The 17,250-nt window shown below is 35.6% G+C and overlaps 1 pseudogene; it reads right to left on the reverse strand.

Moving 5' to 3' along the window:
* Positions 1 to 14,210: 14,210 nt before the first annotated feature.
* Positions 14,211 to 14,984, reverse strand: LOC149206610 (putative inactive receptor kinase At1g27190 pseudogene; annotated as a pseudogene).
* Positions 14,985 to 17,250: the final 2,266 nt, after the last annotated feature.

The following is a 17,250-nucleotide window of genomic DNA, read 5'->3' on the forward strand; positions in this document are numbered from 1 at the left end:
CCTAAATTTACTCCAACGTATACCTTGTGAAGCCCCTCAAAAACATAATAAAAGAAGACCTAATATAGTCCCAAATCACATAAAAAACTAAATGAACTTTTTTGTGAGATTGATTTCAAATATTTGGACCTTCTAAGGTAAAAATAATTCAGATATTATAGAAGAAACCAACGAAGAAAATTCAGTAAATTAAGGTTCAATGTTGGAAAATTTTGAGGCGTGTTTTCATTACAAACTATTTTGATAAAGGAAGAGCATAGGATCCATGTTAGTTTTATTATATGAATTTTATTACAGTTGCCTTTTCTTGGATTCACTTGAGCGTTAGTGCAGGTCTTATTGCAAACCTTCAACCTTCATCCAAAATCACAATAGATCATGGTAGGTGAGGTTAATGTTTTTTTTGTGTGAGTGAGGATTCACTTGAGTTATGGGTCATCAATCTCTCCTTTTCGACCCTCATTAGGGCTCATATTACAAACCCAAAATTAGCCCTAGTCCTGACGAACACTCGGACCTGTGGTAGATGAATGATTATAAACCTTAATTTGTTTGTGTTGGAACTTCTAGTGTTAGGTCCCTATACTACCAGTGTAACCCCTTATTGTTATTATTGTGCCCCATAGAAGCCCACTATTGTTATTATTGTGCCCTTACATTATTATTGTTATGTCAGCTCTAATTATATTATGACCCCTTAGACTCTTATATATAGAAAGGAGGTCTTGTCATTTCTATCATCCAAGAATTGTTTATTTGTGTAATGTAAAGGAGGTTGCCCCCTTGAAGAGGTTGATTTGTAAGGCATTCATCTATCTTTTCTATCTTTTTGTGAGATGGTTTCATAACATTTGGTATCAGAGGTGTGGATTCTAAGGTTTCGCTGCTCCAAACAGGTCATTGTGGCATTTTCACTATAACTTTTTCACTATGAAGTTTCAAAAGCTAAAACAAAACCCATTTGAGAATAAATTGCTCTGAACCGCGCGTCTGAATTTGAGATCTTGTCTGGCTATATTTTCGGAGATATGATCTGAGGAAGTTAAGGTATTTGCAGGCTCCAGAATTTCATCTCAAATAGGTCATCGTGGAATTTTCACTATAATATTTTTTCTACGAAGGTTCAAACTTTGAAATTAAAACCAATTTGAACCGAAATCTTGGTGAAGCTAGGGTTTGAATTTCAGATCTTGTCTCGCTATATTTTCTGAGATATAATCTGAGACATTTAGGGTTTCTGCAGGCTCCCTAATTACATCCTAAACAGGTGACCTTGGGAAAATCATCATAACTTTATCTCTGAGCATCAAATTGAAATTTCGTAAGAAGTTACAGAAGGAGGATGGACTGTAGTTTTTTTTGTATCAGTTTTAGGTCCTAAGGTTGAAACAGTCACACATGGCACTTCGTACAAGTTCGCTCTTTTGAACCAGCCTATAATCAGGTCATCGTGGGAGATTTGACATAACGCTTCCTTACAGAATCCAATCTTGATCATAATTTTGGGGTTAGAAAGAGGACTCAGAGGGCTACTACAGAAAATTTTTTTAGAACTTGGAGATATGAAATTACAAGGTCACATTCGTTTCAAGATCGAGCTCCTAAAATCAAGAAAAGGTGATATGAGGAAGTTTGATGGCAAGGATCCAGTAAATTGGATACTATAAATGGAGCAATATTTTGATCTACATGAGGTGCAATTGTTACAAAAGTTACATATTGCATCTTCATATTTAGAACTAGATAAATTTTTATGGTATAAAGGGCTTTGTTCTCATAAACCACTTGTTACGTGGTCAATCTTCACGGAGGAAATGATAGCACATTATAAGGATACAAAGAGAAACATCTTCTTTAGCCAATTGATAAATCTTAAACAAAAGGGTTCAATGGTAGAGCACATTGATAACTTTCAAAAATTGAATATAAGGGCAAATGATATTCTAAGGAAGCAAATGATTGATGTCTTCATAGGGACTTTAAAGGATAACATTCAACATGAGGTTCGTCTTTGGGAACCTAATTCATTGGAGAAGGCATTAACGTTGGCAAGAAAAATTGAAAGCGAAATTATGGAAACAAGGAATCCCACCACTCACAACTATAAATATGGAAGTGTTTTTTCTTCTAGCCTTCCACAACCTACAAGGTTGACACCACAACAATTGGAAGGAAAAAGAGCAAAAGGGCTTTGTTACAATTGTGATAACAAATGTACTAAGGGTCATCAGTGTGCTGAGAAGAAATTATTTTACATAGATTATGAAGAGGAGGAAGAAAAGGATCAAGAAACATCAAAAGAAGAGGATATACACCAGGAACCAACCCTATAGAAAGAAGAAATGAATCTGAACATATCTTGTAAAGCATTGGAAAGAATTACCACTTCGTAAACTCTCAAGATAGAAGGACATATCAAGAAGAAAAAGGTTCAAGAAGCGAAAGATCACATCGAGAAAGAAGAAATGAATCCGACCATATCTTGTAATGCATTGGCCGAAATTACCACTCCTCAAACTATCAATATAGAAGGACATATCAAGAAGAAAAATGTTCAAGAAGTGAAAGATCACATCGAGCATCAAGAAATGAATCTGACCATATCTTGTAATGCATTGGAAGAAATTACCACTCCTCAAACTATCAAGATAGAAGGACATATCAAGAAGAAAAAGGTAATAGTGTTGATTGATTCAGGCAGTACCCATAACTTTATTCATTGTAAGATAGCCAAGGAATTAAATTGTTTCCTATATCCAGCACCAGAGTGTCAAGTGATGGTTGCAAGTGGAGGAACCATAAATTGCTCTGGAAAGTGCCATAATATCAAGCTATCCATGGGAGAATATGTATTGAATATCCCAATGCTTTCCATTCCAATGGGTGGTGTTGATGTTTTACTAGGAGTCCAATGGCTACAATCTTTGGGTATGATAGCTTTTAATTTTCAAGAACTTTTCTTGAAATTTTTTGGGAAGGAAAGGAAGTTGAATTGAGGGGTATCGAAGGGAAACCAGGAAAGATAATTAACTCTAACAACATGACAAAGTTTCTAAATAAAGAACAACGGGGCGTAATTGCACAATTATGTTCACTAGAGGATCCCACATCAAAATCATGTATTTCTCCAAATCTCCAAAACATTTTGGACAATCATTCCAAGGTATTTGAGACTCCCAAAGGCCTCCCACCTATTCGTGATCATGATCATGCTATTCATTTGATTCCAGGAAGTGTTCCTCCAAACATTAGGCCTTATAGATATCCATATGCCCAAAGGAGTGGGAACTCATTCAAAAGTTGCAGAAGATCCTAGTTCAAATAGTATTGCGAGAACTTAACAAGGAAGGAAAAATCATATTGGAACCTGAAGCAGTCACAGAACTGAGAAATCAACAACTATGAAATAGATCAATTTCAGAGTATCTCATCAAGTGGAAGAACTTACCCGCTGAAGATTCCACATGGGAGGACAAGAATTTATACAAAAGCATCAAGAACTACTCAAGCGTTGAGGACAACACTTTTTGAAGGAGAGGGGCATGTTAGGTCCCTATACTACTAGTGTAACCCCTTATTGTTATTAGTACAACCCCCTTATTATATTGTTGTGCCCATGTAGTCCCCATATTGTTATTATTGTGCCCCATAGAAGCCCACTATTGTTATTATTGTGCCCTTACATTATTATTGTTATGTCGGCTCTGATTATATTATGACCCCTTAGACTCCTATATATAGAAAGGAGGTCTTGTCATTTGTATCATTCAAGAATTGTTTATTTGTGTAATGTAAAGGAGGTTGCCCCCTCGAAGAGGCTGATTTATAAGTCGTTCATCTATCTTTTCTATCTTTTTGTGAGTTGGTTTCATAACATCTAGATTCTAGTTTTTTGTTCCAAAATTTCCTTTGGGTTTATTAAGATTTGTTGGGAAATTAGAGTAGGTTTGATTATAGTAATTAGGATAGAGTTGTGCACACATAAAGTTAAATTGATTTTCATTCTTGATTTCAGTCCCCTTGTCAATATATGACATTGATTCTCACCATAAGACAGTGGCGGTAATCTCATTGTATCGTTGAACAACTTCAAGTACCAAAATGCACTAAGCCAATCATTGATTTAGAATTTTGTTGTGTTTTGGTACTCACAAGACATAATTGAATGTAATTTTCTCATAAGATTGTTTATATATATACATATAGACTTGATAGTGACTTGATCTTTGATTCAATTATATAGCTAACATTCTAACAAGTAATGACACTGAAATATTATGACAGTACCTACAATGACATAATCTTCTGTGAGATTTAGTATTATGTGACAAATTGTGGCAGTACTTTAATAACTAAGCCTTGTTGACAAACCTTAAGTCCTATACCAGACAGTGTGAAATAGTCCTCCTAGGATCATTTTTTAGCACAAACAAGGTCCATATTGCAACATTGTTTTTGGCTAAATGTTGGTCTTCCATTAGAGATTAAATTATACACAATCCTATTGTGAAGAGTTGTTGAAGTGACATACCTTGTTGAGTTCACATCTACACATATTTGACACCTCCTTGAAAGCAAACATATCTTGAGAATGTTGGTCTATTAGGTAAAGTACAAAGTTTTTCATCATTAGCTACAACATTCTTGACAAAGTGGTTTGTGACAATATTCTTGGACAAGTAGTAAATGATACAACAATGAGTCTACAATAACATACGAGTGAGACATTTTCAGTGACTTTACCTATGGACCTAATCTATAGACTTAACTTATATATTTGACCTATTGAATTGACACATAGACTTGACATATAGGCATACAGACTTGACAGTGTGTTGACACATTGATTTGACATTGATGCATAACAAATATCTTGAAGCAACCTTCATGTGCATATGTGACAGGACATTGATATGATGCTTTGACTTTGACTTGACTTGGCATGACAAGTAGTGAGACAGGGACAACATTATATGACAACAATCTGGAAGGTACTTCATAACCATATCTGAGCAGTAATAAGACATATGCTTGTAGCCCTCCTTGGGAAGAGTTTGAGAGCATTGCAAGCAAGTCATAGGGATGACCTGAGGCACCTTGGTTTGAGCTATCATCTATGTTCAGTGCCCAGTATTTGCAGGAGCATTAGAAACTTGGTACAATGGCTTGGGTAGATTGCTTTAAGAGCTCTTGAACACTTCTTCTTTCGTGAGTAGTGCAGTGCAGTGACAGTGTCTGCCATGCTTAGTTTGAGAAGTGATATACAGTGATGTGCAGTTGTCAGCAGTGATGTGCAATTTCCTCTTTGAGCAGTGATATGCAATGATAAGTTTGAGCAGTTATGTGCAGTGGTCGGTGATTACTTTGAGCAGTGATATGTAGTGGTCAATTTGAACAGTGTTGTGCAGTGATTAGCTAGAGCAGTGTTATATAGTGGGGTTGCTAGGTCTTGATAGGATATTCATATTGAGGAGAGCAACATTATCTTCTATACAAATTTCTTATATTGATTCAGAGAACAGGGGGATCCAGTCTAAAAATTGTGAAACGTGGTCCGCTTGTTGATTAGGGTGGCAAGGTGGTGCAAGGCAGGTGATTGGAGCCACTTTTAAGTTGGAACCTAAGAACACTTCAAGGTGGTAGGGTGGTGCTAGCACAAGTATTTTCCTGCAGTAGAGCATTAGAGTGTCCTTTCAGTGGGAGCTAATAAAACATAGGGTGTTGGAGCGTTCATCCGATTGTAACTAGTATATAGGGTGTTGGAGCATCCTTCAGGTTGAAGCCTGCCATCTAAGGCATTGGAGTGTCCTCCCAGTTGCACTTGGTAAAACACAGTATTGCAACACCCTACAGGTTGTGGAGCTTGTAAATCAGGGGGTTGGATCCTCCTTTAGTTGGAGCTGAAACTTGATGTAATTATTTCTTTTAAAGAGAAGAAGACAATTACGAAGAAGCGTTCAGTGATTTTTGTCCCAAAGGGGGTTTTCCACCTAAAAATATTTGTGGCTACTATCTCTATCTTTCTGCATTATTATATATTGTTTTTTATTGGGTTTTCTATCTAATACTAAATAATAATAATGCTGTTGAAGGTTAACTAATGCTCTAAAAATGATTAATACAACGCTAATTGTTTTCTTCGAGGAACAAATTATGAGCGTTATCTAACGGGGATGGTGATGGGGAAAACTTTTACCATTAATTTGGTAAACTCATAAATCGATTCAAATGGTTGGATCGTGTTGGGAAGATTGCATGAATACTTTTAATTTTGTCATTGGTTTAATATTTTTTAATTAGAGCTTATAATTAACTCGGTTTTTATAGTATTTATTAGTGAAGTTGATTAATAAAAGTTGATAAGCATTTTTTCATTATGGACATCTAAATACTTATTTTTTTTCACAAAAGACAAATTGAAAGTAGATAAGTAATCAAAGTCTACATAGATTCTGATTTTTTTGACTTACACTGATTTTCTAAATACTTGTTCCATTACCAGTTGTCTTTAGTAAGACTTTTTGGAAACTTTTTTGGTGGGTATTTCTGGTCTAATTTCTCTAAAATCCGACAGGAATATATTGAAACCACAAGCTTGATGGGTAACCTCTGCACAATCGAAGTGCCCTAGGGGTTTTAGGATGCTGAATCCATATATATAGTCAAAAAACCAGTTTAAATAACATAAATCAAGATTTCACCTCAAAATTTTCCACCAAATTCCGGCACCGGTCTATCCAAAAAATCGCACTAAAGACAACTCCCATTCATTATACACTTCATATTCTTAAAATTAAATTATGATAAAAATCTTTTGAAATATTATTATTATTACTATTAATTATAAAAAAGATTAATATATAAATTAAGAATAAATATATTTAAAAATATATATATATATATATATATATAATGAGGGAAATATAATAAAACAACACTAAATTATAAGAGTTCAATAACACTTTAATTACGATATTTTTTTGCCAAATTGAAAATGGAAAAAATAATATTTTCTAGTTAATATGAAAAGTGAAAAAAAAGATAACTATCTTAATGTAGTTGATCAAAGTGCTTGAGCATGTCCCTTTATATGAACATATTTTGTTAATTAAATTATAAAAGGAGAGTAGTACTTTAACTAGCATTTGCATCAGATGTTGCAAAGAAAACGTCGTAAGGCATAAAGTGCGGAAATCCATTATCCATGTAGTGTGTGCATTATTCAACAAGGTGGATCTCTCTAAATTTGTTGCAAACATTTATGTTGTTGCATTGCTAATTTATTTAGAATCTACTACTACCTCCTCTTCTTGGAATATTAAATTTCTTATCACCCCATGATGACAATCCCTCTAATTATTGGCATCACAATTTTTTCACTTTAGAGGCTTTACCTTCAACCTAAAAAAACATGAATTTAAGTCACTCAATTAAAAAGAAATTGCTAAATTGCTATTTATCAGATTTTGAGTAAAAACAATTAATAACTCATATTTACAACACTTCAAATATTTACAACCTATTAAGTCTTGTATTTATAACTCATATTTATAACCCTTTAAAATGAAACTAACTATCTATATTTTTATTAATAATAAAAAGAATCTTCTTTATAAATCTAACACTCACATGCTACTCCTATATATTTATCTTATATTTAATATTGAGTGTCCATCAATTGAATGACAAGATGAAAGCTCAACTTAATTGCACATTTTTGAACTGCTTTGTGGGAATTCATGTCCCATTAATTTAATGGCAAATTGAAGTTTCAAATACAACACACATTTTATACCAGATTCAGAGAGTTCATGAACAAACTTTTAAGGTTTTAATGGATCTAGGTCATTTGTATTTTCTCTCATATTCTGGGTCGTTTGTATTTTCTCTGATGTTGACTATACTAGCAATTGTCCCAAAAGGTACAAACCTTAATGTCCTTTTAATGATCAAGCCTTATGTGAAAACAATCATATTGATGCACTAGTGTACATTGATTTGTTACATTTGTCTTGGTCTATAATAGAGGTGTAACAAATATGCATTGCAAGGTATGTTGAGAATTTGGTTATCTAGTAAGCTTAGAGTCATTCTTGATTCATTATCTTTACCATCTCAGGAAGAAGAAGAAGAAGAAGAAAAGCCTATTGAATTGAAAAAGAGCCCTAAAAAGTATTAGGATCCATGGGTCATTTTTTTGCATCATGTAGCAAGATAACATGGCTAATCGATTATGCCACATGAAGAATTAGCCTTTGCCAATATTTAGGCTTATAACTCGGTGATTTTTTATACTAATATTCTTATACCAATTTACCATGATAATTCTATTCTAAATTAAAACATTGTTTGCAGGCTATCGCGGGAGCTGAGCGTTTGCTCCCTGAAAATATACCTTCAAGGTTCCTTAGGTGGATAGCAGAGCTACTATACTTGACATTGGCAGTTTCTAATGTCGGGCTCTGTAAGGCCACGATGCCCTTTTTGCTTCTTTTTTTTTTTTTTTTTGGGTAAAACAAGAGACACATTGTACCAGAAGACATATAGGGATTCCGCAGAGGATTCTGTTAAGGTTAAAGTCAAATAACTATGAGTAAAATTCATAGGTACTTTTTTGAAGTACTTATTCTATTTCAAGAAAGATCATTCTATTGTACTAAGTAGTGTGAAATGACCCCGCTTAAGTAAATACTGTGTTAGTTCGAATAAGTTTGATAGAATTTAAAATAGGCCATGAACTACTAAGATTTTGCAGAGCTTTATGAATGTTCAGTTAAGTTAGCAAGTTGTTGTCCAGAGGCACAGTTTCAAAGAGAAAATGCCATCTGAAATGAACACTGTTTATTTACTTGTGGAAAATAACCATTAAATAGTCCAATTGAGAGGCAAATGCCAGTATGCAGCCTGCATTTTTTATTATCAAAAGAAGTTAAAGCTTGTTATGCATACCAAATGACAAATACTAATCATTCACATCGCAATAAGGGTTGGAAATTAATAATTCTGGAGGCACCAAATACAAGAGTTCAATACAACGATAAAGCTTATTAATAAACGCAGAGTAGCATTGTCATGCAGGGCACACCAATCACCCATTTGCTACATGAGTTTCCAAAGCATCACTGGACTCTGGCATGATTAGCATTCAACTTGCATTTTACGAGATAGTAAAACTCATCACTGGACTCTGGCATGATTAGCATTCAACTTGCATTTTACGAGATAGTAAAGATACATGGACAGGGTATCTCTAGAACATGACATCATGCTCCTGAGTAACAAATCTAAAAAAAATCTGTATAAACAAAACAAATACATTTCCAACTGGCTTATCACATATTTTTTTTAAAATTTGTGATAGATAACCTACCATAAACAATCCAAAACTCAAACTGGACTGGACGATCTCTTATATCTAAACAAGACTGGGGACTTGAGGCTGTTGTGCAAATTACTGCATACACATTCCATGACAACCTGTACTACAAACTTTCAAATATAATCTGAGCTCCCATATCCCTCTCAAGGAATTATAAGTTTTTCTCCAGCATAGATGGTGTCATCAGTGTACTTATTTGCAGATTTTATTTGATCAACTGAAACCTGCACTCAACCAAGGAAACAGAACCAGTTACACAAGACTTATACAATGGATAGAAGGGAACAAGATGGCAACTTTAGTTTCACATGCATTCAAAAAGCTGAACAACAACTACGCTAAGAAATCCTCTACAATAAGGTGGAACAAAGAATAAAGATACTTGATAAATACAGTGAGACCACTCACCAAAATACAAGAGTTCAATACAACGATAAAGCTTATTAATAAACGCAGGGTAGCATTGTCATGCAGGGCACACCAATCACCCATTTGCTACATGAGTTTCCAAAGAATCACTGGACTCTGGCATGATTAGCATTCAACTTGCATTTTATGAGATAGTAAAGAAACATGGACAGGGTATCTCTAGAACATGACATCATGCCCCTGAGTAACAAATCTAAAAGAAACCTGTATAAACAAAACAAATACATTTCCAACTGGCTTATCACATATTTCCTTAAAATTTGTGATAGATAACCTACCATAAACAATCCAAAACTCAAACTGGACTGGCCGACCTCTTATATCTAATCAAGACTGGGGACTTGAGGCTGTTGTGCAAATTACTGCATACACATTCCATGACAACCTGTACTACAAACTTTCAAATATAATCTGAGCTCCCATATCCCTCTCAAGGAATTATAAGTTTTTCTCCACATAGATGGTGTCATCAGTGTACTTATTTGCAGCTTTTATTTAATCAATTGAAACCTGCACTTAACCAAGGAAACAGAACCAGTTACACAAGTCTTATACAATGGATAGAAGGGAACAACATGGCAGCTTAGTTTCACATTCATGAAATGAACACTGTTTATTTACTTGTGGAAAATAACTGTTAAATAGTCCAATTGAGAGGCAAATGCCAGTATGCAGCTTGCATTTTTTATTATCAAAAGAAGTTAAAGCTTGTTATGCATACCAAATGACAAATACTAATCATTCACATCGCAATAAGGGTTGGAAATTAATAATTCTGGAGGCACCAAATACAAGAGTTCAATACAACGATAAAGCTTATTAATAAACGCAGGGTAGCATTGTCATGCAGGGCACACCAATCACCCATTTGCTACATGAGTTTCCAAAGCATCACTGGACTCTGGCATGATTAGCATTCAACTTGCATTTTACGAGATAGTAAAGATACATGGACAGGGTATCTCTAGAACATGACAACATGCCCCTGAGTAACAAATCTAAAAGAAATATGTATAAACAAAACAAATACATTTCCAACTGGCTTATCACATATTTCCTTAAAATTTGTGATAGATAACCTACCATAAACAATCCAAAACTCAAACGGGACTGGACGATCTCTTATATCTAAACAAGACTGGGGACTTGAGGCTGTTGTGCAAATTACTGCATACACATTCCATGACAACCTGTACTACAAACTTTCAAATATAATCTGAGCTCCCATATCCCTCTCAAGGAATTATAAGTTTTTCTCCAGCATAGATGGTGTCATCAGTGTACTTATTTGCAGATTTTATTTGATCAACTGAAACCTGCACTCAACCAAGGAAACAGAACCAATTACACAAGTCTTATACAATGGATAGAAGGGAACAAGATGGCAACTTTAGTTTCACATGCATTCAAAAAGCTGAACAACAACTACGCTAAGAAATGCTCTACAATAAGGTGGAACAAAGAATAAAGATACTTGATAAATAGAGTCAGACCACTCACCAAAATACAAGAGTTCAATACAACGATAAAGCTTATTAATAAACGCAGGGTAGCATTGTCATGCAGGGCACACCAATCACCCATATGCTACATGAGTTTCCAAAGAATCACTGGACTCTGGCATGATTAGCATTCAACTTGCATTTTATGAGATAGTAAAGATACATGGACAGGGTATCTCTAGAACATGACATCATGCCCCTGAGTAACAAATCTAAAAGAAACCTGTATAAACAAAACAAATACATTTCCAACTGGCTTATCACATATTTCCTTAAAATTTGTGATAGATAACCTACCATAAACAATCCAAAACTCAAACTGGACTGGACGACCTCTTATATCTAATCAAGACTGGGGACTTGACGCTGTTGTGAAAATTACTGCATACACATTCCATGACAACCTGTACTACAAACTTTCAAATATAATCTGAGCTCCCATATCCCTCTCAAGGAATTATAAGTTTTTCTCCAGCATAGATGGTGTCATCAGTGTACTTATTTGCAGTTTTTATTTGATCAACTGAAACCTGCACTTAACCAAGGAAACAGAACCAGTTACACAAGTCTAGAAGACTACAACATCGCAGCTTAGTTTCACATGCATTCAAAAAGCTGGAACACATATCCCCATATTAAACCACATCCTAATCAGAGAGTTGCTATGATTGACAATCCAGGCCATGACATTGCCACATCACATATACACTACATCCACTTTAATTACGCCGTAAGGCGTCTCCATTTGAAATGAATTACCCTAGCCGTCGCGGTGTCCTATTATTCACCGTAGATTTGTGGTGTTAGACGATGAAACAAAACTTGATCGTTGATCAAAAATTAAAACGGTTCATGAAACTGAAACGGTTCATGAGTTTTCGCCCTCAGATGTGCCTCGTGGCTCGCAGTGGATGAGATTGTCGTCTCAAGTGATTCGAAGGTGATTATTGATTGGGCGATGGGGAAGTTCTCCCTGAGTGCGCTGTTTGGTGATTCTCAGATCCCATTGTTTCCACTTTGTTTCTTTCAACTATGTATATCGGGAACAGAATACCCCATATAATTGGCTCTCTAATCGTGGAGTTTCTACTCTGCCTGGGCTGATACATTTTGAGTGCCTGGAGAGGGTGCTATAATAGGTTCAGGGGCTTTCCCCTTTGCATGATGTTCCCTTGATCAATTTTCCTGGGAGGCGTTGCTGGACCTTATCTCCGATCCCTGTGATTCGTCCGCAGGCTTATTTCGAGCTGTTTGGAGATCTCCCCACTCTCGCAGAGGGATTGCTCTGTTTTTTTCGCTACAGGTGTTTCTGTGATTTATTTTTTATCCCTATCAGACATCGAGGCAGATCTGTGGATTTCTGGAAAATGTAACAACATATATTTTTAGTATAACGCTTGTTGTGTTTTATCTCCGAAAAGAAATGTACTCCTCTCCATTTTTATTTTTTAAATAAAAGCTATTAACCATTGCTGCCATCCTACGATTCAATCCGCTATTTGTCATTGTGATATTCTTTTTTCTAAATAAAAAGTATTAACTGTTGCTATCATCCTACAGGCTACGATTCAATCCACTGTTTGCAATTGTGATCTAGCAGTTGAGATTGCAGAGCAGCTTTCAAGGTTCAAAGAATTCCGTAATCAATTAATTGGTGTTTCTTGTTTCGAAGTTAGAAGGCTGGGCAGCAGGGATGGAACTTGGAGGGTAAATGTTTTGTTACATTAAGTATAATTCAAAAAATTACAAAATTGTGGAGATCCTCTTTTGAAAATGTATAAAAACCATCCAATTTGATAAGCGAATTTATTTTAAAATTGTAATCTTAAGAAATAACTTTCATCTTCCAGTACCGTAGTTGTGTAAGCCGGAACATATTATTATATGGTTCTTGGTATTATTTCCTTACCCAATATCTCAAAAATAACGGAATTATATTTTAACGGAATGGTTGTTGTAATTGCTACACAATCCAGATCTCTAAATTGACGTGCACAGTTGCAGACTTGTTAAGCGGTCGTGTACGGTTTTACCTTATTATGAAACTTACAAATTCATTTTGAGGGGATCTACATAAAGTAATTAATTAATTCAAGGTGCACATTTCAGTTGTTTCTTTTTTTTATCATGAATTTGTTTTTCCCAAGGTAAGGAGCGCCTTCCATTTATGTTCATAAACGGATTTTCTAGAAATTCAACATTTATCATAATATAATATAATTTAATATAATAATTGTAAATAAAATTATATATATATATATATATAATTAAAAAATAATTAAATAAATTTTATACATTCTTTTATTGATAATTACGCCGTAAGGCGTTTATGTTCATAAACAGATTTTCTAGAAATTCAACATTTATCATAATATAATATAATAATTGTAAATAAATATTATATATATATATATATATAATTAAATAAATTTTATACATTCTTTTATTGATAATTACGCTGTAAGGCGTCTCCATTTGAAATGAATTACCCTAGCCGTCGCGGTGTTCTATTATTCACCGTAGATTTGTGGTGTTAGACGATCAAACAAAACTTGATCGTTGATAAAAAATTAAAACGGTTCATGAAACTGAAACGGTTCATGAATTTTCGCCCTCGCCGTTCACCCTAAGATCTGGTCTTTCTGAGTCTGATTTCCAGAAATTGCCTATTTCCTTTTGCACCACCAACGCCGAACAAAGCAACAATGATAAGAAGAATGATGTCGAAAATTTTTGCATCAACATCGATCTTGAATGCATGGTTTGTCTTGATCAATTCAAGGATGGTGATAAATGCCTTGTGTTACCAAAATGTAGCCATTGTTTCCATGTTCCTTGTGCAGATGTTTGGCTCTCCCAGCGCTCCATATGCCCCATTTGCAGAGGCAGTGTTGAAATTATTAATGTTGATCAACACCCATGTGGGCCAATGCGTTCATCTCGCACTTGAAATCTTTTTCAGTCTGTGCTGAACATGGCCGGAGTCTTTTTACTGCCAGCAAAGATTGATCTGGCAGTTTGCCTTTGTAGATTATACCTTTCCTTCCCTGCAAAACGATATTGTCTTCGCTGAAGTTGCCAGTGACTGCCACAAGATCAGCCAATCTCATCTTCCTCATGGGCATCTCGAATGAGCAAACTTTAACAGATCTCCGAGCTCGGACATATTTCTGCCAATCGTTGGGCTCATTGGTACTTGGCGGTGGGATTTTGACAGATCTTCTGCTTTTTGCTTCAGAAATCATCCAATGAAGACCAAGTAAAATCCAGACAATTAACACTATGCCAAATAGAAGAAAAGCCGCAACAACCATGGGATTGTTCGATGTTGTGCACGTCTTTGAAAGTGGAGGCCCACATAGCCCAGGGTTACCGTGAAAATTAGAGGCAGAAAAGTTGTGAGTGAATGAAGGTATATTTCCAGTAAGCTTGTTGTTTGCTACATTGAAGTCCTTGAGACGGTCGATCCGTGTCAATTGCCAGGGAATTTCCCCTGTAAGTTGATTTCCATTCAGGCGGAGGATATTGAGGTATGTGCAATTATGAACCTCTGCAGGAATAGGTTCCATAAACTTGTTCTGGGAGAGATCAATGGTTACTAGAAAAGGAAGCCATTGGCAGAGCTCCTTGGGAATGGTACCCGTAAGACTGTTTTGAGAGAGATCCAAGCTCATCATACTCTTGCAGTTCTGTACTCCAGATGGAAACTCACCTTGAACCCCAACTCTTCAAGCGAAATTGACTTCACTTTGTTATCATCATCATGCCAACAAGTAATTCCCAGAAAATTGCAAATAAACCCATTGTTAGTGTTCTGGAAGTTCCAGGTGCGGAGGTTCCCTTGAGGGTGCTTCAATTCCTTGTAAGTAGTCTGAAGACACTGTACATCGTTTCCTGGAGAAATGGTCTCGGACGAACTGAGGCATATGAGTTGGAGAATGAGTAGCATGAGCCGTAGCAAGCCCAAACACCCAAAAATCGTCATGGCTTAATCAGTGCTCTCCTGTCGTTTCAAACACAATCCTGTACCTGCCTAATCTCAACAAATGGCTGCTGCTCACCAGCTCAAACAGGATTGCTGGTATCCAAGTGCAAGCATGAATCGCTTGCCCCATTTGCAGAGGCAGTTTTGAAATTAATAATGTTGATCAACACCATCGACCGAAAAGCCCCAGAATTCAGTGGAGATTAACCTGCAGAAGAACAGGCACTTGGGCCTCAGTTAGATATTATGGGTAATATTAATTCTGATTCTCACGCGGATAATGTCGTCATTGAGATTCCTTTATAGAATAGATAGTTCATAATTTCTCACGCGGATAATGTCGTCATTGATATTCCTTTATAGAATAGATAGTTCATAATTTTTCTTGAAATTTTGTTGCGGATTGTATTGGTTTTTCTGTGTAGTGAATTGAGTTGTGTAAGATTTGTATTCACAATTTTGTAATCCAATGTACTCCTGTCATATTTTTCTTTTGAAGATAATATTGCATCGATGTAGAATAAAACCATTTATTCTTGAGGAGGGTAGTCATAATTCTTACATGTGAAATTTCATTTTGGATTGCTTTTGCCTTCCAAGGTAATATGGGATATATGTGAAATAGAACTACTTATTCTTTAACAAGGTAATCATAGTTTTTACATGTGAAATTCTGCTTCCTTTATTAATTCTAGGCCTGTAGGTTTGAAGAAGCCCTTTTATTTTTATTTTGTCCATATATGAATTATTGGATTAGCGTCTCGCATTTTTGAATTTGATATTTTGTGCCAGCATTACGCTTGGCATACATCAATGCTTACATTCCATTTTTCCAAAATCCATTTTTCCAAAATTGGGACTCTGGGACTCTGAATTTGACATTTTCTGTGAGCATTTTGGGTGGCATATATAAATGCTGAAAGCCTATTTTCCCCAAAGTTGGAGTTGTTGGCCATGTATAAATGTTAGTAATCATCTAATATTTAGTATGGTGAAGGTGGTTTAATGTCTTGCGGAGGCTATTTCATCAGTTTCAGGATAATTTATGCATTAACACAATTTCATGTAAATTTGTTATGGGATAAAGTAGATGTTCCTAAACTGCAGGAGACATGATCATGTAAATACTCAGCAATATTTTGTGCCTATATCTCAAGTTAATCTAAGAATGATGCCATGAACAGCTATGTGGAATGCTACCTCTATCTGAGGAGAGGTAATATTTTATTTGGCTAAGGGCCCAAACATCGATTGGGAGGGATGCCCTGGCCACCTTCAAACCAGACTGTTAAAACTACTAGAAATTGGATATGGAAATTGAAGTTGACACTCAGTGGAATTAGCTGGCATAGTTGGATCACAAATCCATGGCCAAATTGTCAATGTATCCCTGGGATGATTCTGAAATGTCAAACCTTCAATGAAAAAGAAAGTTGAATTCTCAGTCCGTTCTAACTTCTACCAAACGCCTCTTCTCACTGTATGAAATACCAAGATTCATCTCTTATGATATTCAAAGCGTCAAGATGTTTCTTAACAATAGCTACTATCATTGCATCGGGGAAAAAAATTGGACACTGTGATGCATACATAATAAAACACAATCTTTGTTCCAAAGAACCAAAACTTAATATAAAAAAATAGAGTTTGTTCCTACCTTTGTTGCTATCTAACCATTACTCCAACTCATTAACTACTACGTCTTCTCCACTGCATCGTAGTCTTGGTTTGTCTTGATCAATTCAAGGATGGTGATAAATGCCTTGTGTTACCAAAATGTAGCCATTGTTTCCATGTTCCCTATGCAGATGTTTGGCTCTCCCAGCGCTCCCGCTCCATATGCCCCATTTGCAGAGGAGGCAGTGTTGAAATTATTAATGTTGATCAACACCCATCGACCGAAAAGCCTCAGAATTCAGTGGAGATTAACCCTGCAGAAGAACAGGCACTTGGGC

This window comes from Pinus tabuliformis, chromosome 1_2 (genome assembly GCF_031772625.1).
Source record: "Pinus tabuliformis cultivar Carrire ecotype Pingquan chromosome 1_2, CPIR1, whole genome shotgun sequence".
Classification (NCBI taxonomy): domain Eukaryota; kingdom Viridiplantae; phylum Streptophyta; class Pinopsida; order Pinales; family Pinaceae; genus Pinus; species Pinus tabuliformis.